This window comes from Aristolochia californica, unplaced genomic scaffold (assembly GCF_029961685.1).
Source record: "Aristolochia californica isolate CCGP_79_NKW_82.1479 unplaced genomic scaffold, dmAriCali1.0.hap1 SCAF_12, whole genome shotgun sequence".
Classification (NCBI taxonomy): domain Eukaryota; kingdom Viridiplantae; phylum Streptophyta; class Magnoliopsida; order Piperales; family Aristolochiaceae; genus Aristolochia; species Aristolochia californica.
Genome location: NW_027181793.1, coordinates 9,208,650 through 9,232,348, shown reverse-complemented (window position 1 = coordinate 9,232,348; position 23,699 = coordinate 9,208,650).

Below are 23,699 nucleotides of genomic sequence, written 5' to 3'. Positions count from 1 at the left end.
AGGTAAGCTTTTTGTAAACGGGCAAAATAATGACTTGTTTGACTCTGGTAAATATCCCACCGCACGTTCATTGAGAATTTAATGAGCGTTTGTTATTCTCATTAAAAGCTTTGGATCCATAGGTCATTTGCATCTTTAACATGTTTTAAGCATGCATATCCACTTTTAAAACACGTGTAGAAGAAATCTCTTTCTTGTAAAATTCCAAGCTATTAGCGTTGAACTAGTGGAATTTTCCAATCTTGGATAACAAAACTTTTGTGTTCATTTGTGGTTTGTGAATAAATTTTCTTTACTTTCATTTTTTATTTTTTTAAATTTTTTCCATACTTAAACTCCAAAATTTTCATTTTGTTGTTATCAATTTGCCTTTTTTTTTACGGTACGAAGGGCGAGCGAAAACTCAAAATTTTGATTTAAGAAAAAAGTGTGCATCTAATATGGAGATGCACAGCGCACGAATTTATAAAGAGATAATTCCAAAGAGTGTCTGTAATTTTTAGGGATTGTTAGCTCTTTTTAGTTTTTATATGTCAGGTTTTCCAATCGTCAGGAAACGGGGGGGGCGGGGGATTTTTAATTGAGTGTTGACTCCCTATCCATAATTGATTTCTTACAAAAATATAGCCCGTTACACATGATAAATCACTTTACAATTCATCTATGATTGTTAGGTCAGCTTTTTGCAAACGGGCAAAATAATGGCATGTTTGACTCGGGTAAATACCCCACCGCACATTCACTAGAGAATTTAATGAGCGTATGTTATTCTCTTTAAAAGCTTTGGATCCATAGGTCATTTGCATCTTTAACATGTTTCAAGCTTGCATATCCATTTTTAAAACACGTGTAGAAGAAATCTCTTTCTTGTAAAATTCCAAGCCACTAGGGTTGAACTAGTGGAATTTCCCAAACTTGGATAACAAAAGTTTTGTGTTAATTTTTGGTGTGTGAATAAATTTTCTTTACTTCCATTTGTTACTGATTTAAATTTTTTCCATACATAAACTCTAAAATTTTCAATTTGCTGTGATCTATTTGCCTTTTTTTTTTTACGGGATGAACGGAGAGAGAAAACTCAAAGTTTTGATTTAAGAAAAAAGTGTACATTTAAAATGGAGACGCACAGTGCACAAATGTAGAAAGAGATAATTCCAAAGAGTGTCTGTAAATTTTAGGGAATTTAAGCTCTGTTTAGTTTTTATATCTCAGGTTTTGCATTCCTGACGTAAAGGGGGAGGCGGGGTGTTTTTAACTGAGTGTTGACTGCCAATCCATAAGTCATTTCTTACTAAAATATAGCCTATTATGGATGATAAATCACTTTACAATCATCTATGATTGTTAGGTAAGCTTTTTGTAAACGGGCAAAATAATGGCTTGTTTGACTCTGGTAAATATCCCACCGCACGTTCATTGAGAATTTAATGAGCGTTTGTTATTCTCTTTAAAAGCTTTGGATCCATAGGTCATTTGCATCTTTAACATGTTTCAAGCATGCATATCCATTTTTAAAACACGTGTAGAAGAAATCTCTTTCTTGAAAAATTCCAAGCTATTAGGGTTGAACTAGTGGAATTTCCCAATCTTGGATAACAAAAATTTTGTGTTCATTTGTGTTGTGTGAATGAATTTTCATTACTTACATTTGTTATTGTTTTTTTTTCATACATAAACTCTAAAATTTACATTTTGTTGTGATCTATTTACCTTTTTTTGTTTACAGCATGAAGGGAGAACGAAAACTCAAAGTTTTGATTTAAGAAAAAAGTGTACATCTAAAATGGGGATGCATAATGCAAAAATGTAGAGAGAGATAATTCCAAAGAGTGTCTGTGATTTTTAAGGATTGTGAGCTCTTTTCAATTTTTAGTTCTCTGGTTTTGCAATCGTCGGGAAAAAGGGGAGGCGGGGGATTTTTAATTGAGTTTTTTCTCCCAATCCGTTAGTCATTTCTTACAATAATATTGCCCGTTACGAATGAAAAATCACGTTACAATCATCTATGATTGTTAGGTCAGCTTTTTGCAAACGGGCAAAATAATGGCTTGTTTGGCTCAGGTAAATATCCCGCCGCACGTTCACTAATGAATTTAATGAGCGTTTGTTATTCTCATTAAAAGGTTTGGATCCATTGGTCTTTTGCATCTTTAACATGTTTCAAGCATGCATATCCATTTTTAAAACACGTGTAGAAGAAATCTCTTTCTTGTAAAATTCCTAGGTATTAGGGTTGAACTAGTGGAATTTCCCAATCTTGGACAACAAAACTTTTGTGTTCATTTCTTGTTTGCGAATAAATTTTCATTAATTAAATTTTTTATTTTTTTTATTTTTTCCATTCTTAAACTCTAAAATTTTAATTTTGTAGTTAAAAATTTGCTTCTTTTTTTTTTTTTTTTTTTTTTTACGGCATGAAGGTGGAGCGAAAACTCAAAATTTTGATTTAAGAAAAAAGTGTACATCTAAATTGGAGACCCACAATGCACAAATGTTGGGAGAGATAATTCCAAAGAGTGTTCGTAATTTTTAGGGATTGTTAGATCTTTTTAGTTTTTATATCTCAGGTTTTGCAATCGTCGGGAAAATGGGGAGGCGGTGTATTTTTAACTGACTGTTGACACCCAATCTGTATGTCATTTCTTACAAAAATATAGCCCGTTACTCATGATAAATCACATTACAATCATCTATGATTGTTAGGTCAGCTTTTTACAAACGGGCAAAATAATGGCTTGTTTGACTGAGGTAAATATCCCACCGCACGTTCACTTCAGAATTTAATGAGTGTTTGTTATTCTCATTAAAAGCTTTGGATCCATAGGTCATTTTCATCTTTAACATGTTTCAAGCATGCATATCCGTTTCAAAAACACATGTAGAAGAATTCTCTTTCTTGTAAAATTTCAAGCTATTAGGGTTGAACTAGTGATAACAAAAATTTTGTGTTCATTTGTGGTGTGTGAATAAATTTTCACTACTTACATTTGTTACTGTTTTAATTTTTTTCCATACATAAACTCTAAAATTTATATTTTGTTATGATTTATTTACCTTTTTTTGTTTACGACATGAAGGGAGAACGAAAAATCAAAGTGTCGATTTAAGAAGAAAGTGTACATTTAAAATGGAGACGCACAGTCCACAAATGTAGTGGGTGATAATTCCAAAGAGTATCTGTAGTGTTGACTGCCAATCTGTAAGTCATTTCTTACAAAAATATAGCCCGTTACGGATGATAAATCACTTTACAATCATCTATGATTGTTAGGTAAGCTTTTTGTAAACGGGCAAAATAATGGCTTGTTTAACTCTGGTAAATATCCCACCGCACGTTCATTGAGAATTTAATGAGCGTTTGTTATTCTCTTTAAAAGCTTTCGATCCATAGGCTATTTGCATCTTTAACATGTTTCAAGCATGCATATCCATTTTTAAAACACGTGTAGAAGAAATCTCTTTCTTGTAAAATTCCATGCAATTAGGGTTGAACTAGTGGAATTTCCCAAACATGGAAAACAAAATTTTTGTGTTCATTTGTGGTGTGTGAATAATGTTTCATTACTTACATTTGTTATTGTTTTAATTTTTTTCCATACATAAACTCTAAAATTTACATTTTGTTGTGATCTATTTACCTTTTTTTGTTCTCGGTATGAAGGGAGAACGAAAACTAAAAGTTTTGATTTAAGAAATAAATGTACATCTAAAATGGAGAAGCATAATGCACAATGTAGAGAGATGTTATCCAAAGAGTGTCTGTGATTTTTAAGGATTGTGAGCTCTTTTCAGTTTTTAGTTCTCAGGTTTTGCAATCGTCGGGAAAAGCGGGAGGCGGGGGATTTTTAATTGAGTGTTGACTCCCAATCCGTAAGTCATTTCTTACAATAATATTTCCCATTACGAATGAAAAATCACTTTAAAATCATCTATCATTGTTAGGTCAGCTTTTTGCAAACGGGCAAAATAATGGCTTGTTTGACTCGGGTAAATATCCCACCGCACGTTCACTAAAGAATTTAATGAGCGTATGTTATTCTCATTAAAAGCTTTGGATCCATAGGTCATTTGCATCTTTAACATGTTTAAAGCTTGCATATCCATTTTTAAAACACGTGTAGAAGAAATCTCTTTCTTGTAAAATTCCAAGCTATTAGGGTTGAACTAGTGGAATTTCCCAAACTTGGATAACAAAAGTTTTGTGTTAATTTTTGGTGTGTGAATAAATTTTCTTTACTTCCATTTGTTACTGTTTTAAATTTTTTCCATACATAAACTCTAAAATTTTCAATTTGTTGTGATTTATTTGCCTTTTTTTTTTACGGGATGAAGGGAGAGAGAAAACTCAAAGTTTTAATTTAAGAAAAAAGTGTACATTTAAAATGGAGACACACAGTGCACAAATGTGGAGAGAGATAATTCCAAAGAGTGTCTGTAAATTTTATGAAATTTAAGCTCTTTTTAGTTTTTATATCTCAGGTTTTGCAATCGTTGGGTAACGGGGGAGGCGGGGTGTTTTTCAATGAGTGTTGACTGCCTATCCGTTAGTCATTTCTTACAAAAATACAGCCTGTTACGGATGATAAATCACTTTACAATCATCTATGATTGTTAGGTAAACTTTTTGTAAACAGGCAAAATAATGGCTTGTTTAACTCTGGTAAATATCCCACCTCACGTTCATTGAGAATTTAATGAGCGTTTGTTATTCTCTTTAATAGCTTTCGATCCATAGGTCATTTGCATCTTTAACATGTTTCAAGCATGCATATTCATTTTTAAAACACGTGTAGAAGAAATCTCTTTCTTGTAAAATTCCATGCAATTAGGGTTGAACTAGTGGAATTTCCCAAACATGGAAAACAAAACTTTTGTGTTCAATTGTGGTGTGTGAATAAATTTTCATTACTTACATTTGTTATTGTTTTAATTTTTTTCCTTACATAAACTCTAAAATATACATTTTGTTGTGATCTATTTACCTTTTTTTGTTTTCGGCATGAAGGGAGAATGAAAACTAAAAGTTTTGATTTAAGAAAAAAATGTACATCTAAAATGGAGATGCATAATGCACAAATGTAGAGAGATGTTATTCCAAAGAGTGTCTGTGATTTTTAAGGATTGTGAGCTCTTTTCAGTTTTTAGTTCTCAGGTTTTGCAATCGTCGGGAAAAGGGGGAGGCGGGGAATCTTTAATTGAGTGGTTACTCCCAATCCGTATGTCATTTCTTACAATAATATTGCCCGTTACGAATGAAAAATCAGTTTACAATCATCTATGATTGTTAGGTCAACTTTTTGCAAACGGGCAAAATAATGGCTTGTTCTGCTCGGGTAAATATCCCGCCGCACGTTCACTTCAGAATTTAATGAGCATTTCTTATTCTCATTAAAAGCCTTGGATCCATAGGTCATTTGCATCTTTAACATGTTTCAAACATGCATATCCATTTTTAAAACACGTATAGAAGAAATCTCTTTCTTGTAAAATTCCAAGCTATTAGGGTTGAACTAGTGGAATTTCCCAATCTTGGATAACAAAACTTTTGTGTTCATTTGTGGTTTGTGAATAAATTTTCTTTACTTACATTTTATATTTTTTTTAATTTTTTCCATGCATAAACTCTAAAATTTTAATTTTGTTGTTATCAATTTGCCTTTTTTTTTTCTTTACGGTATGAAGGGGGAGCGAAAACTCAAAATTTTGATTTAAGAAAAAAGTCTACATATAAAATGGAGATGCACAAAGCACAAATGTAGGGAGAGATAATTCCAAAGAGTGTTTGTAATTTTTAGGGATTGTTAGATCTTTTAAGTTTTTATATCTCGGGTTTTGCAATCGTCGGGAAAATGGGTAGGCGGTGTATTTTTAACTGACTGTTGACTCCCAATCTGTATGTCATTTCTTACAAAAATATAGCCCGTTAATCATGATAAATAACATTACAATCACCTATGATTCTTAGGTCAGCTTTTTACAAACAGGCAAAATAATGGCTTGTTTGGCTCGGGTAAATATCCCGCCGCTCGTTCACTTAAGAATTAAATGAGCGTTTGTTATTCTCATTAAAAGCTTTGGATCCATAGGACATTTGCATCTTTAACATGTTTCAAGCATGCATATCCTTTTTTAAAACACGTGTAGAAGAAATCTCTCGCTGGTAAAATTCTAAGCAATTAGGGTTGAACTAGTGGAATTTCCCAATCTTGGATAACAAAACTTTTTTGTTCATTTGTGGTTTGTGAATAAATTTTATTTCCTGATATTTTTTTTTTTAATTTTTTCCATACATAAACTCTAAAATTTTCATTTTGTTGTTATCAATTTGCCTTTTTTTTTTTTTTTTTACGGTATGAAGAGGGAACGAAAACTCAAAATTTTGATTTCAGAAAAAAGTGTACATGTAAAATGGAGATGCACAATCCACAAATTTAGAAAGAGATAATTCCAAAGAGTGTCTATAATTTTTTGGGATTGTAAGCTCTTTTTAGTTTTGATATCTCAGGTTTTGCAATCGTCGGGAAAAGGGGTAGGCGGGGGATTTTTAACTGAGTGTTGACTCCCTATCCATAAGTCATTTCTTAAATAAATATAGCCCATTACACATGATATATCACTTTAAAATTCATCTATGATTGTTAGGTCAGCTTTTTGCAAACGGGCAAAATAATGGCTTGTTTGACTCGGGTAAATATCCCACTGCACATTCACTAGAGAATTTAATGAGCGTATGTTATTCTCTTTAAAAGCTTTGGATCCATATGTCATTTGCATCTTTAACATGTTTCAAGCTTGCATATCCATTTTTAAAACACGTGTAGAAGAGATCTCTTTCTCTTAAAATTCCAAGCGATTAGGGTTGAACTAGTGGAATTTCCCAAACTTGGATAACAAAAGTTTTGTGTTAATTTTTGGTGTTTGAATAAATTTTATTTACTTACATTTGTTAATGTTTTAAATGTTTTCCATACATAAACTCTAAAATTTTCAATTTGCTGTGATCTATTTCCCTTCTTTTGTTTACGGGATAAAGGGAGAGAGAAAACTCAAAGTTTTGATTTAAGAAAAATGTGAACATTTAAAATGGAGACGCACAGGGCACAAATGTAGAGAGAGATAATTCCATAGAGTGTCTGTAATTTTTAGGGAATTTAAGCTCTTTTTAGTTTTTATATCTCAGGTTTGTCAATTGTCGGGTAAAGGTGGAGGCGGGGTGTTTTTAACTGACTATTGACTCCCAATCCGTAAGTCATTTCTTACAAAAATATAGCCCATTACGGATGATAAATCACTTTACAATCATCTATGATTGTTAGGTAAGCTTTTTGTAAACGGGCAAAATAATGGCTTGTTTGACTCTGGTAAATATCCCACCGCACGTTCATTGAGAATTTAATGAGCGTTTGTTATTCTCTTTAAAAGCTTTGGATCCAAATGTCATTTGCATCTTTAACATGTTTGAAGCATGCAAATCCATTTTTAAGACACGTGTAGAAGAAATCTTTTTCTCGTAAAATTCCATGCAATTAGGGTTGAACTAGTGGAATTTCCCAAACTTGGAAAACAAAACTTTTGTCTTCATTTGTGGTGTGTGAATAAATTTTCTATACTTACATTTGTTATTGTTTTAATTTTTTTTCACACATAAACTCTAAAATTTTCATTTTGTCGTGATCTATTTGCCTTTTTTTGTTTACGGGATGAAGGGAGAGCGAAAACTCAAAGTTTTGATTTAAGATAAAAGTGTACATCTAAAATTTAGATGCACAATGCACAAATATAGGGATAGATAATTCCAAAGAGTGTTTGTATTTTTTAGGGATTGTAAGATATTTTTAGTTTTTATATCTCAGGTTTTGCTATCGTCGGGAAAAAGGGGAGGCGGCGTGTTTTTAACTGACTGTTGACTCCCAATCCGTATGTCATTTCTTACAAAAATATAGCCCGTTACTCATGATAAATCACATTACAATCATCTATGATTGTTAGGTCAGCTTTTTGCAAGCAGACAAAATAATGGCTTGTTTCACTCGGGTAAATATCCCGCCGCACGTTCACTAGAGAATTTAATGAGTGTTTGTTATTCTTATTAAAAGCTTTGGATACATAGGCCATTTGCATATTTAACATGTTTCAAGCATGCATATCTTTTTTTAAAACACGTGTAGAAGAATTCTCTTTCTTGTAAAATTTCAAACTATTATGGTTGAACTAGTGGAATTTCCCAAACTTGGATAACAAAAATTTTGTGTTCATTTGTGGTGTGTGAATAAATTTTCATTACTTACTTTTGTTATTGTTTTAATTTTTTTCCATACATAAACTCTAAAATTTTCATTTTGTTGTGATCAATTTGCCTTTTTTTGTTTACGAGATGAAGGGAGGGCGAAAAGTCAAAGTTTTGATTTAAAAAAAATGTATACAACTAAAATAGAGATGCACAATCCACAAATGTAGGGAGAGATAATTCCAAAGAGTTTTTGTAATTTTTAGGGATTGTAAGATCTTTTTAGTTTTTATTTCTCAGGTTTTGCAATTGTTGAGGAAAGGGGGGGGGGGGGGGGGGGGTATTTTTTACTGGCTGTTGACTCCCAATCCGTATGTCATTTCTTACAAAAATATAGCCCGTTACTCATGATAAATCACATTACAATCATCTATGATTGTTAGGTCAGCTTTTTGCAAACGGGAAAAATAATGGCTTGTTTGACTCGGGTAAATATCCCGCCGCACGTTCACTAGAGAATTTAATGAGTATTTGTTATTCTCATTAAAAGCTTTGGGTCCATAGGTCATTTGCATCTTTAACATGTTTCAAGCATGCATATCCATTTTTAAAACACGTGTAGAAGAATTCTCTTTCTTGTAAAATTTCAAGCTATTGGGGTTGAACTAGTGGAATTTCCCAAACTTGGATAACAAAAATTTTGTGTTCATTTGTGGTGTGTGAATAAATTTTCATTACTTATATTTGTTATTGTTTTAATTTTTATCCTTACATAAACTCAAAAATTTACATTTTGTTGTGACCTATTTACCTTTTTTTTTTTACGGCATGAAGGGAGAACGAAAACTCAAAGTTTTGATTTAAGAAAAAAGTGTACATCTAAAATGGAGATGCATAATGCTCAAATGTAGAGAGATATAATTCCAAAGAGTGTCTGTGATTTTTAAGGGTTGTGAGCTCTGTTCAGTTTTTAGTTCTCAGGTTTAGCAATCGTCGGGAAAAGGGGGAGGCGGGGGATTTTAAATTGAGTGTTGACTCCCAATCCGTAAGTCATTTCTTACAATAATACTTCCTGTTATGAATGAAAAATCAATTTACAATCATCTATGATTGTTAGGTCAGTTTTTTGCAAACGGGCAAAATAATGGCTTGTTTGGCTCGGGAAAATATCCCGCCGCACGTTCACTTAAGAATTTAAAGAGCGTTTGTTATTCTCATTAAAAGCTTGGGATCCATAGGTCATTTGCATCTTAAACATGTTTCAAGCATGCATATCCATTTTTAAAACACGTGTAGAAGAAATCTCTTTCTTGAAAAATTCCAAGCTATTTGGGTTGAACTAGTGGAATTTCCCAATCTTGGCTAACAAATCTTTTGTGTTCATTTCTGGTTTGTGAATAAATTTTCTTGTCTTACATTTTTTATTTTTTTTATATTTTCCATACATAAACTCTAAAATTTTGATTTTGTTGTTATGAATTTGCCTTTTTTTTTTCAAGGTATGCAGGGGGAGCGAAAACTCAAAATTTTGATTTAAAAAAAAAGTGTACATCTAAAATGGAGATGCACAACGCACGAATTTAGAAAGAGATAATTCCAAAGAGTGTCTATAATTTTTAGGGATTGTAAGCTCTTTTTAGTTTTTACATCTCAGGTTTTGCAATTGTCGGGAAAAGGGGGAGGCAGGGGATTTTTAACTAAGTGTTGACTCCCTATGCATAAGTCATTTCTTACAAAAATATAGCCCGTTACACATGAAAAATCACTTTACAATTCATCTATGATTGTTTGGTCAGCTTTTTGCAAACGGGCAAAATAATGGCTTGTTTGACTCGGGTAAATATCCCACCGCATGTTCACTAGAGAATTTAATGAGCGTATGTTATTCACATTAAAAGCTTTGGATCCATATGTCATTTGCATCTTTAACATGTTTCAAGCTTGCATATCCATTTTTAAAACACGTGTAAAAGAAATCTCTTTCTTGTAAAATTCCAAGCTATTAGGGTTTAATTAGTGGAATTTCCCAAACTTCGTTAACAAAAGTTTTGTGTTAATTTTTTGTGTGTGAATAAATTTTCTTTACTTACATTTGTTATTGTTTTAAATTTTTTCCATACATAAACTCTAAAATTTTCTATTTGTTGTGATCTATTTGCCTTTTTTTGTTTACGGGATGAAGGGAGAGAGAAAACTCAAAGTTTTGATTTAAGAAAAAAGTGTAAAATTAAAATGGAGACGCACAGTGCCCAAATGTAGAGAGAGATAATTCCAAAGAGTGTCAGTAATGTTTAAGGAATTTATGCTCTTTTTAGTTTTTATATCTCAGGTTTTGCAATCGTCGGGTAAATGGGGAGGCGGGGTGTTTTTAACTGAGTGTTGACTCCCAATCCGTAAGTCATTTCATTCAAAAATTTAGCCCGTTACAGATGACAAATCACTTTACGATCATCTATGATTGTTAGGTAAGTATTTTGTAAATGGGCAAAATAATGGCTTGTTTGACTCTGGTAAATATCCCACCGCACGTTCATTGAGAATTTAATGAGCGTTTGTTATTCACTTTAAAAGTTTTGGATCCATGGGTCATTTGCATCTTTAACATGTTTCAAGCATACATATCCATTATTAAAACACGTGTAGAAGAAATCTCTTTCTTGAAAAATTCCATGCAATTAGGGTTGAACTACTGGAATTTCCCAAACTTGGAAAACAAAACTTTTGTGTTCATTTGTGGTGTGTGAATAAATTTTCTATTCTTACATTTGTTATTGTTTTAATTTTTTTTCACACATAAACTCTAAAATTTTCATTTTGTTGTGATCAATTTGCCTTTTTTGGTTTACGGGATGAAGGGAGAGCGAAAACTCAATGTTTTGATTTAAGAAAAAGGTGTACATCTAAAATGGAGATGCTCAATGCACAAATGTAGGGATAGATAATTCCAAAGAGTGTTTGTATTTTTTAGGGATTGTAAGATCTTTTTAGTTTTTATATCTCAGGTTTTCCAATTGTCGGGAAAAGGGGGAGGTGGGGTATTTTTAACTGACTGTTGACTTCCAATCCTGATGTCATTTCTTACAAAAATATAGCCCATTACTCATGATAAATCACCTTACAATCATCTATGATTGTTAGGTCAGCTTTTTGCAAACGGGCAAAACAATGGCTTGTTTAACTGGAGTAAATATCCCGCCGCATGTTCACTAGAGAATTTAATGAGTGTTTGTTATTCTCATTAAAAGCTTTGGATCTATAGGTCATTTGCATCTTTAACATGTTTCAAGCATGCATATCCCTTTTTAAAACACGTGTAGAAGAATTCTCTTTCTCTTAAAATTTCATGCTATTAGGGTTGAATTTGTGGAATTTCCCAAACTTAGATAACAAAAATTTTGTGTTCATTTGTGGTGTGTGAATAAATTTTCATTACTTACATTTTTTATTGTTTTAATTTTTTTTCCATACATAAACTCTAAAATTTATATTTTGTAGTGATCTATTTACCTTTTTTTGTTTACGGCATGCAAGGAGAACGAAAACTCAAATTTTTGATTTAAGAAAAAAGTGTACATCTAAACTGGAGATGAATAATGCACAAATATAGAGAGATATAATTCCAATGAGTGTCTGTGATTTTAAAGGATTGTGAGCTCTTTTCAATTTTTAGTTCTCAGGTTTTGCAATCGTTGGGAAAAGGGGGAGGCGAGGGATTTTTAATTGAGTGTTGACTCCCAATCCGTAAGTCATTTCTTACAATAATATTGCCCGTTACGAATGAAAAATCACTTTACAATCATCTATGATTGTTAGGTCAATTTTTTTTTGCAAACGGGCAAAATAATGGCTTGTTTGGCTCGGGTAAATATCCCGCCGCACGTTCACTTAAAAATTTAATGAGCATTTGTTATTCTCATTAAAAGCTTTGGATCCATAGGTCATTTGCATCTTGAACATGTTTCAAGCATGCATATCCATTTTTAAAACACGTGTAGACGAAATCTCTTTCTTGTAAAATTCCAAGCTATTAGGGTTGAACTAGTGGAATTTCCCAATCCTGGATAACAAAACTTTTGTGTTCATTTGTGGTTTGTGAATAAATTTTCTTTCCATACATTTTTTATTTTTTTTATTTTTACCATACATAAACTCTAAAATTTTCATTTTGTTGTTATCAATTTGCCTTTTTTTTTTTTATGGTATGATGGAGGAGCGAAAACTCAAAATTTTAATTTAAGAAAAAGGTGTACATCTAAAATGGAGATGCACAATGCACGAATTTAGAAAGAGTTAATTCTAAAGAGTGTCTGTAATTTTTAGGGATTGTAAGCTCTTCTTAGTTTTTATATCTCGTGTTTTGCAATCATCGAGAAAAGGGGGAGGCGCGGGATTTTTAACTAAGTGTTGACTCCCTATCTATAAGTCATTTCTTACAAAAATACAGCCCGTTACACATGATAAATCACTTTACAATTCATCAATGATTGTTAGGTCAGCATTTTGCAAACGGGCAAAATAATGGCTTGTTTGACTCGGGTAAATATCCCACGGCACGTTCACTAGAGAATTTAATGAGCGTATGTTATTCTCTTTAAAAGCTTTGGATCCATAGGTCATTTGCATCTCTAACATGTTTTGAGCTTGCATATCCATTTTTAAAACCCGTGTACAAGAAATATCTTTCTTGTAAAATTCCAAGCTATTAAGATTGAAGTAGTGGAATTTCCCAAACTTGGATAACAAAAGTTTATTGTTAATTTTTGGAGTGTGAATAAATTTTCTTTACTTACATTTGTTATTGTTTTAAATTTTTTCCATACATAAACTCTAAAATTTTCAATTTGTTGTGATCTATTTGCCTTTTTTTGTTTACAGGACGAAGGGAGAGAGAAAACTCAAAGTTTTGATTTAAGAAAAAAGTGTTCATTTAAGATGGAGATGCACAGTGCACAAATGTAGAGAGAGATAATTCCAAAGAGTGTCTATAATTTTTAGGGAATTTAAGCTCTTTTTAGTTTTTATATCTCAGGTTTTGCAATCGTTAGGTAAAGGGGGAGGCAGGGTGTTTTTAACTGAGTGTTGACTCCCAATCCGTAAGTCATTTCTCACAAAAATAAAGCCCGTTACGGATGATAAATCACTTTACAATCATCTAAGCTTTTAGGTAAGATTTTTGTAAATGGGCAAAATAATGGCTTGTTTGACTCTGGAAAATATCCCACCTCACGTTCATTGAGAATATAATGAGCGTTTTTTATTCTCTTAAAAAGCTTTGGATCCATAGGTCACTTGTATCTTTAACATGTTTCAAGCATGCATATCCATTTTTAAAACACGTGTAGAAGAAATCTCTTTCTTGTAAAATTCCATGCAACTAGGGTTGAACTAGTGGAATTTCCCAAACTTGGAAAACAAAACTTTTGTTTTCATTTGTGGTGTGTGAATAAATTTTCTATAATTACATTTGTTATGGTTTTAATTTTTTTTCACACATAAACTCTAAAATTTTCATTTTGTTGTGATCAATTTGCCTTTTTTTTGTTTACGGGATGAAGGGAGAGCGAAAACTCAAAGTTTTGATTAAAGAAAAAAGTTTACATCTAAAATGGAAATGCACAATGCACAAATTTAGTGAGAGATAATTCCAAAGAGTGTTTGTAATTTTTAGGGATTGCAAGATCTTTTTAGTTTTTATATCTCAGGTTTTGCAATCGTCAGGAAAAGGGGGAGGCAGGTATTTTTAATTGATTGTTGACTCCCATTCCATCTGTCATTTCTTACAAAAATATAGCCCGTTACACATGATAAATCACATTACAATCATTTATGATTGTTAGGTCAGCTTTTTGCAAACGGGCAAAATAATGGCTTGTTTTATTCGGGTAAATATCTCGCCGCACGTTCACTAGAGAATTAAATGAGTGTTTGTTAATCTCATTAAAAGCTTTGGATCCATAGGTCATTTGAATCTTTAACATGTTTCAAGCATGCATATCCATTTTTAAAACACGTGTAGAAGAATTCTCTTTCTTGTAAAATTTCAAGCTTGAACTAGTGGAATTTCCCAAACTTGGATACCAAAAATTTTGTGTTCATTTGTGGTGTGTGAATCAATTTACATTACTTACATTTGTTATTGTTTTAATTTTTTTCCATACATAAACTCTAAAATTTACATTTTGTTGTGATCTATTTACCTTTTTTTGTTTATGACATGAAGGAAGAATGAAAAGCAAAGTTTTGATTTAAAAAAAAAGTGTACATCTAAAATGTAGATGCATAATGCACAAATGTAGAGAGATATAATTCCAAAGAGTGTTTGTGATTTTTAAGGATTCTGAGTTTTTTTCAGTTTTAAGTTCTCAAGTTTTGCAATTGTCGGGAAAAGGGGGAGGAGGCGGGGGATTTTTAATTGAGTGTTGACTCCCAATCCGTAAGTCATTTCTTACAATAATATTGCCCTTTACGAATGAAAAATCACTTTACAATCATCTATGATTGTTAGGTCAGCTTTTTTTTGCGAACGAGCAAAATAATGGCTTGTTTGGCTCGGGTAAATATCCCGCCGCACGTTCACTTAAGAATTTAATGAGCGTTTGTTATTCTCATTAAAATCTTTGGATCCATAGGTCATTTGCTTCTTTAACATGTTTCAAGCTTGCATATCCATTTTTAAAACACGTGTAGAAGAAATCTCTTTCCTGTAAAAGTCCAAGCTATTAGGGTTGAACAAGTGGAATTTCCCAATCTGGGATAACAAAATTTTTATGTTCATTTGTGGTTTGTGAATAAATTTTCTTTACTTACATTTTTATTTATTTTTATTTTTTCCATACATAAACTCTAAAACTTTCATTTTGTAGTTATCAATTTGCCTTTTTGTTTTTTTTTTAGGGTATGAAGGGGGAGTGAAAACTCAAAATTTTGATTTAAGAAAAAAGTGTACATCTAAAATGGAGATGCACATTGCACGAATTTAGAAATAGATAATTCCAAATAGTGTCTGTAATTTTTAGGGATTGTAAGCTCTTTTTAGTTTTTATATCTCAGGTTTTGCAATCGTCGGTAAAAGGGGGAGGCGGGGGATTTTTAACTGAGTGTTGACTCCCTATCCATAAGTCATTTCTTAAAAAAATATAGCCCATTACACATGATAAATCAGTTTACAATTCATCTATGATTGTTAGGTCAGCTTTTTGCAAACGGGCAAAATAATGGCCTGTTTGACTCGGGTAAATATCACACCGCACGTTCACTAGAGAATTTAGTGAGCGTATGTTATTCTCTTTAAAAGCTTTGGATCCATAGGTCATTTCAATATTTAACTTGTTTCAATCTTGCATATCTATTTTTAAAACACGTGTAGAAGAAATATCTTTCTTGTAAAATTCCAAGCTATTAGGGTTGAACTAGTGGAATTTCCCAAACTTGGATAACAAAAGTTTTGTGTTAATTTTTGGTGTGTGAATAAATTTTCTTTACTTACATTCGTTATTGTTTTAAATCTTTTCCAAGCATAAACTGTAAAATTTTCGATTTGATGTGATCTATTTTCCTTTTTTTGATTACGGGATGAAGGGACAGAAAAAACTCAAAGTTTTGATTTAAGAAAAAAGTGTTCATTTAAAATGGAGACGCACAGTGCACAAATATAGAGAGAGATAATTCCAAAGAGTGTTTGTAATTTTTAGGGAATTTAAGCTCTTTTTAGTTTTTTTATCTCAGGTTTTGCAATCATCGGGTAAAGGGGGAGGCGGGGTGTTTTTAATTGAGTGTTGACTCCCAATCCGTAAGTCATTTCTCACAAAAATATAGCCCGTTACGGATGATAAATCACTTTACAATCATCTATGATTGTTAGGTAAGCTTTTTGTAAATAGGCAAAATAATTGCTTGTTTGACTCTGGTAAATATCCCACCGCACGTTCATTGAGAATTTAATGAGCGTTTTTTATTCTCTTTAAAAGCTTTGGATCCATAGGTCATTTGCAACTTTAACATGTTTCAAACATGCATATCCATCTTTAAAACACGTGTAGAAGAAATCTCTTTCTTGTAAAATTCCATACAACTAGGGTTGAACTAGTGGAATTTCCCAAACTTGGAAAACAAAACTTTAGTGTTCATTTGTGGTGTGTGAATAAATTTTCTATAATTACATTTGTTATTGTTTTAATTTTTTTTCACACATAAACTCTTAAATTTTCATTTTGTTGTGATCAATTTGCCTTTTTTTTGTTTACGGGATGAAGGGAGAGCGAAAACTCAAAGTTTTGTTTAAAGAAAAAAGTGTACATCTAAAATGGAGATGCACAATGCACAAATTTAGGTAGAGATAATTCCAAAGAGTTTTTGTAATTCTTAGGGATTGCAAGATCTTTTTAGTTTTTATATCTCAGGTTTTGCAATCGTCAGGAAAAGGGGGAGGCGGGGTATTTTTAACTGACTGGTTACTCCCAATCCATATGTCATTTGTTACAAAAATATAGCCCGTTACTCATGATAAATCACATTACAATCATTTATGATTGTAAGGTCAGCTTTTTGCAAACGGGCAAAATAATGGCTTGTTTGATTCGGGTAAATATCCCACCGCACGTTCACTAGAGAATTTAATGAGTGTTTGTTATCCTCATTAAAAGCTTTGGATCCATAGGTCATTCACAACTTTAACATGTTTCAAGCATGAATATCCATTTTTAAAACACGTGTAGAAGAATTCTCTTTCTTGTAAAATTTCAAGCTATTAGGGTTGAACTAGTGGAGTTTCCCAAACTTGGATAACAAAAATTTTGTGCACATTTGTGGTGTGTGAATAAATTTTCATTACTTACATTTGTTATTGTTTTAATTTTTTTCCATATATAAACTCTAAAATTTACATTTTGTTGTGATCTATTTACTTTTTTTTGTTTACGCCATGAAGGGTGAACGAAAACCAAAGTTTTGATTTAAGAAAAAAGTGTATATCTAAAATGGAGATGCATAATGCACAAATGTAAAGAGATATAATTCCAAAGAGTGTCTGTGATTTTTAAGGATTGTGAGCTCTTTTCAGTTTTTAGTTCTCAGGTTTTGCAATCGTTAGGAAAAGGGGGAGGCGGGGGATTTTTAATTGAGTGTTGACGCCCAATACGTAAGTCATTTCTTACAATAATATTGCCCGTTATGAATGAAAAATCACTTGACAATCATCTATGATTGTTAGGTCAGTTGTTTTTTCAAACGGGCAAAATAATGGCTTGTTTAGCTCGGGTAAATATCCCGCCGCACGTTCACTTAAAAATTTAATGAGTCTTTGTTATTCTCATTAAAAGCTTTGAATCCATAGGTCATTTGCATCTTTAACATGTTTCAAGCATGCATATCCATTTTTAAAATACGCGTAGAAGAAATCTCTTTCTTGTAAAATTGAAAGCTATTAGGGTTGAACTATTGGAATTTCCCAATCTAGGATAACAAAATTTTGTGTTCATTTGTGGTTTGTGAATAAATTTTCTTTACTTAAATTTTTTATTTTTTTAATTTTTTGCATACATAAACTTTAAAATTTTCATTCTGTTGTTATCAATTTGCCTTTTTTTTTTTTTTTACGATATGAAGGCGGAGCGAAAACTCAAAATTTTTATTTAAGAAAAAAGTGTACATCTAAAATGGATATGCACAATGCATGAATTTAGAAAGAGATAATTCAAAAGAGTGTCTGTAATTTTTAGGGATTTTAAACTCTTTTTAGTTTTTATATCTCAGGTTTTGCAATCGTCGGGAAAAGGGGGAGGCGGGGGATTTTTAACTGAGTGTTGACTCCCTATCCATATGTCATTTATAAAAAAAATATAGCATGTTACACATGATAAATCACTTTACAATTCATCAATGATTGTTAGGTCAACTTTTTGCAAATGGGCAAAATAATGCCTTGTTTGACTCGGGTAAATATCCCACCGCACGTTCACTAGAGAATTTAATGAGCGTATGTTATTCTATTTAAAAGCTTTGGATCCATAGGTCATTTGCATCTTTAACATGTTTCAAGCTTGCATATCCATTTTTAAAACACGTGTAGAAGAAATATCTTTCTTGTAAAATTCCAAGCTATTAGGGTTGAACTAGTGGAATTTCCCAAACTTGGATAACAAAAGTTTTGTGTTAATTTTTGGTGTGTAAATAAATTTTATTTACTAACATTTGTTATTGTTTTAAAGTTTTTCCGTACATAAACTCTAAAATTTTCAATTTGTTGTGATCTATTTGCCTTTTTTTGTTTACGGGATGAATTAAGAGATAAAACTCAAAGTTTTTATTTAAGAAAAAATTGTACATTTAAAATGGCGATGCACAGTGCACAAATGTACAGAGAGATAATTCCAAGCAGTGTCTGTAATTTTTAGGGAATTTAAGCTCTTTTTAGTTTTTATATCTCAGGTTTTGCAATCGTCGGATAAAGGGGGAGGCAGGGTGTTTTTAACTGAGTGTTGACTCCCAATCCGTAAGTCATTTCTTACAAAAATATAGCCCGTTATGGATGATAAATCATTTTACAATCATCTATGATTGTTAGGTAAGCTTTTTGTAAACGGGCAAAATAATAGCTTGGTTGACTCTGGTAAATATCCGACCAAACATTCAATGAGAATTTAATGAGCGTTTTTTATTTTCTTTAAAAGCTTTGGATCCATAGGTCATTTGCATCTTTAACATGTTACAAGCTTGCATATCCATTTTTAAAACACGTGTAGAAGAAATATCTTTCTTGTAAAATTCCAAGCTATTAGGGTTGAACTAGTGGAATTTCCCAAACTTGGATAACAAAAGTTTTGTGTTAATTTTTGGTGCGTGAATAAATTTTCTTTACTTACATTTTTTTTTTTAATTTTTTCCATACATAAACTCTAAAATTTTCAATTTGCTGTGATCTATTTGCCTTTTTTTGTTTACAGGATAAAGGGAGAGAGAAAACTCAAAGTTTTGATTTAAGAAAAAAGTGTACATTTAAAATAGAGACGCATAGTGCACAAATGTAGAGAGAGATAATTCCAAAGAATGTCTGTAATTTTTAGGGAATTTAAGCTCTTTTTAGTTTTTTTATCTCAGGTTTTGCAATCGACGGGTAAAGGGGGACGCGGGGTATTTTTAACTGAGTGTTGACTCCAAATCCGTAAGTCATTTCTTACAAAAATATAGCCCGTTACGGATGATAAATCACTTTACAATCATCTATGATTGTTAGGTAAACTTTTTGTAAACGGGCAAAATAATGGTTTGTTTGACTCTTGTTAATATCCCACCGCACGTTCATTGAGAATTTAATGAGCATTTTTTATTCGCTTTAAAAGCTTTGGATCCATAGGTCACTTGCATCATTAACATGTTTCAAGCATACATATCTATTTTTAAAACACGTGTAGAAGAAATCTCTTTCTTGTAAAATTCCATGCAATTAGGGTTGAACTTGTGGAATTTCCCAAACTTTGAAAACAAAACTTTTGTGTTCATTGGTGGTGTGTGAATAAATTTTCTATACTTACATTTGTTATTGTTTTAATTATTTTTCACACATAAACTCTTAAATTTTCATTTTGTTGTGATCAATTTGCCTTTTTTTTGTTTACGGCTTGAAGGGAGAGCGAAAACTCAAAGTTTTGATTAAAGAAAAAAGTGTACATCTAAAATGGAGATGCACAATGCACAAATGTAGGGAGAGATAATTCCAAAGATTGTTTGTAATTTTTAGGGATTGTAAGGTCTTTTCAGTTTTTATATCTCAGGGTTTCAATCGTCGGGAAAAGGGGGAGGCGGGGTATTTTTAACTGACAGTTGACTCCCAATCCGTATGTCATTTCTTACAAAAATATAGCCCGTTACTCATGATAAATCATATTACAATCATCTATGATTGTTAGGTCAGCTTTTTGCAAACGGGCAAAATAATGGCTTGTTGGATTCAGGTAAATATCCCGCCGCACGTTCACTAGAGAATTTAATTAGTGTTTGTTATTCTCAATAAAAGTTTTGGATCCATAGGTCATTTGCATCTTTAACATGTTTCAAGCATGCATATCCATTTTTAAAACACGTCTAGAAGAATTCACTTTCTTGTAAAATTTCAAGCTATTAGGGTTGAACTAGTGCAATTTCCCAAACTTGGATAACAAAAATTTTGTGTTCATTTGTGGTGTGTGAATAAATTTTCATTACTTACATTTCTTATTGTTTTAATTTTTTTCCATACATCAACTCTAAAATTTTCATTTTGTTGTGATCTATTTACCTTTTTTAGTTAACGGCATGAAGGGAGAACGAAAACTCAAAGTTTTGATTTAAGAAAAAGTGTACATCTAAAATGGAGATGCATAATGCACAAATGTAGAGAGATATAATTCCAAAGACTGTCTATGATTTTTAAGGATTGTGAGCTCTTTTCGGTTTTTAGTTCTCTGGTTTTGCAATCGTCGGGAAAAGGGGGAGGCGAGGGATTTTTAATTGAGTGTTGACTCCTAATCCGTAAGTCATTTCCTACAATAATATTGCCCGTTACGAATGAAAAATCACTTTACAATCATCTATGATTGTTAGGTCAGCTTTTTTTGCAAACGGGCGAAATAATGGCTTGTTTGACTCGGGTAAATATCCCGCCGCCGTTCCCTTCAGAATTTAATGAGCATTTGTTATTCTCATTAAAAGCTTTGGATCCATAGGTCATTTGCATCTTTAACATGTTTCAAGCATGCATATCCATTTTTAAAACACGTGTAGAAGAAATCTCTTTCTTGCAAAATTCCAACCTATTAGGGTTGAACTAGTGGAATTTCCCAATGTATGATAACAAAACTTTTGTGTTCATTTGTGGTTTGTGAATAAATTTTCTTTACTTAAATTTTTTGTTTTTTTTTACTTTTTCGTTCTTAAACTCTAAAATTTTCAATTTGTTGGTATCAATTGGCCTTTTTTTTTTTTCCATAACGGTATGATCGGGGAGCGAAAAGTAAAAATTTTGATTTAAGAAACAAGTGTACATCTAAAATGGAGTTGCACATTGCACGAATTTAGAAAGAGATAATTCCAAAGAGTGTCTGTAATTTTTAGGGATTGTAAGATCTTTTTAGTTTTTATATCTCTGGTTTTGCTATCGTCGGGAAAAGGGGGAGGCGGGGGATTTTTAACTAAGTGTTGACTCCCTATCCATAAGTCATTTCTTATAAAAATATAGCCCGTTACACATGATAAATCACTTTAAAATTCATCTATGATTGTTAGGTCAGCTTTTTGCAAACGGGCAAAATAATGGCTAGTTTGACTCGGGCAAATATCCCACCGCACGTTAACTAGAGAATTTAATGAGCGTATGTTATTCTCTTTAAAAGCTTTGGATCCATAGGTCATTTGCATCTTTAACATGTTTCAAGCTTGCATATCCATTTTTAAAACACGTGTAGAAGAAATATCATTCTTGTAAAATTCCAAGCTATTAGGGTTGAACTAGTGGAATTTGCCAAACTTGGATAACAAAAGTTTTGTGTTAAATTTTGGTTTGTAAATAAATTTTCTTTACTTACATTTGTTATTGTTTTAAATTTTTTCCATACATAAACTCTAAAATTTTCAATTTGTTGTGATCTATTTGCTTTTTTTGTTTACGGGATGAAGGAGGAGAGAAAACTCAAAGTTTTTATTTAAGAAAAAAGTGTACATTTAAAATGGAGACGCATAGTGCACAAATGTAGAGAGAGATAATTCCAAAGAGTGTCTGTAATTTTTAGGGAATTTAAGCTCTTTTTAGTTTTTATATCTCAGGTTTTGCAATCGTCGAAAAAAGGGGGAGGCGAGGTATTTTTAACAGACTGTTGACCCCCAATCCCTATATCATTTCTTACAAAAATATAGCCCGTTACTAATGATAAATAATATTACAATCATCTATGATTGTTAGGTCAGCGTTTTGCAAACGGGCAAAATAATGGCTTGTTTGATTCGGGTAAATATCCCACTGCACATTCATTCAGAATTTAATGAGCGTTTTTATTCTTTTAAAAGCTTTGGATCCATAGGTCATTTGCATCTTTAACATGTTTCAAGCATGCATATCCATTTTTAAAACACGTGTAGAAGAAATCGCTTTCTTGTAAATTCCATGCAATTAGGGTTGAACTAGTGGAATTTCCTAAACTATGAAAACAAAACTTTTGTGTTCATTTGTGGTGTGTGAATAAATTTCCTATACTTACATTTGTTATTTTTAAATTTTTTTTTCACACATAAACTCTAAAATTTTCATTTTGTTGTGATCAATTTGCCTTTTTTTCTTTATGGGATAAAGGGAGAGCGAAAACTCAAAGTTTTGATTTAAGAAAAAAGTGTACATCTAAAATGGAGATGCACACTGCAAAAATGTAGGGAGACATAATTCCAAAGAGTGTTTGTAGTTTTTAGGGATTGTTAGATCTTTTCAGTTTGTATATCTCAGGTTTTGCATTCGTCGGGAAAAGGGTGAGGCGGGGTTTTTTTAACTGACTGTTGACTCCAAATCCGTATGTCATTTCTTACAAAAAAAATAGCCCGTTACTCATGATAAATCACATTACAATCATCTATGATTGTTAGGTCAGCTTTTTGCAAACGGGCAAAATAATGGCTTGTTTGATTCGGGTAAATATTCCGCCGCACGTTCGCTTTAGAATTTAATGAGTATTTTTTATTCTCATTAAAAGCTTTGGATCCATAGGTCATTTGCATCTTTCTTATAAAATTTCAAGCTATTAGGGTTGAACTAGTGGAATTTCCCAATCTTGGATAAAAAAAATTTTGTGTTCATTTGTGGTGTGTGAATAAATTTTCATTACTTACGTTTGTTATTGTTTTAACTTTTTTCCATACATAAACTCTAAAATTTACATTTTGTTGTGATCAATTTACCTTTTTTTGTTTACGGCATGAAGGGAGAACGAAAACTCAAAGTTTTTATTTAAGAAAAAAGTGTACATCTAAAATGGAGATGCATAATGCACAAATTTAGAGAGATATAATTCCAAAGAGTGTCTGTGATTTTTAAGGATTGTGAGCTCTTTTAGGTTTTTAGTTCTCAGGTTTTGCAATCGTCGGGAAAAGGGGGAGGCGGGGGATTTTTAATTGAGTGTTGACTCCCAATCCATAAGTCGTTTCTTACAATAATATTGCCCGTTACGAATGAAAAATCACTTTACAATCATCTATGACTGTTAGGTCAACTTTTTTTGCAAACGGGCAAAATAATGGCTTGTTTGGCTCGGGTAAATATCCCGCCGCACGTTCACTTAAGAATTTAATGAGCGTTTGTTTTTCTCATTAAAAGCTTTGGATCCATAGGTCATTTGCATCTTTAACATGTTTCAAGCATGCATATCCATTTTTAAAACACGTGTAGAAGAAATCTCTTTCTTGTAAAATTCCAAGCTATTAGGGTTGAACTAGTGGAATTTCCATATCTTGGTGAATA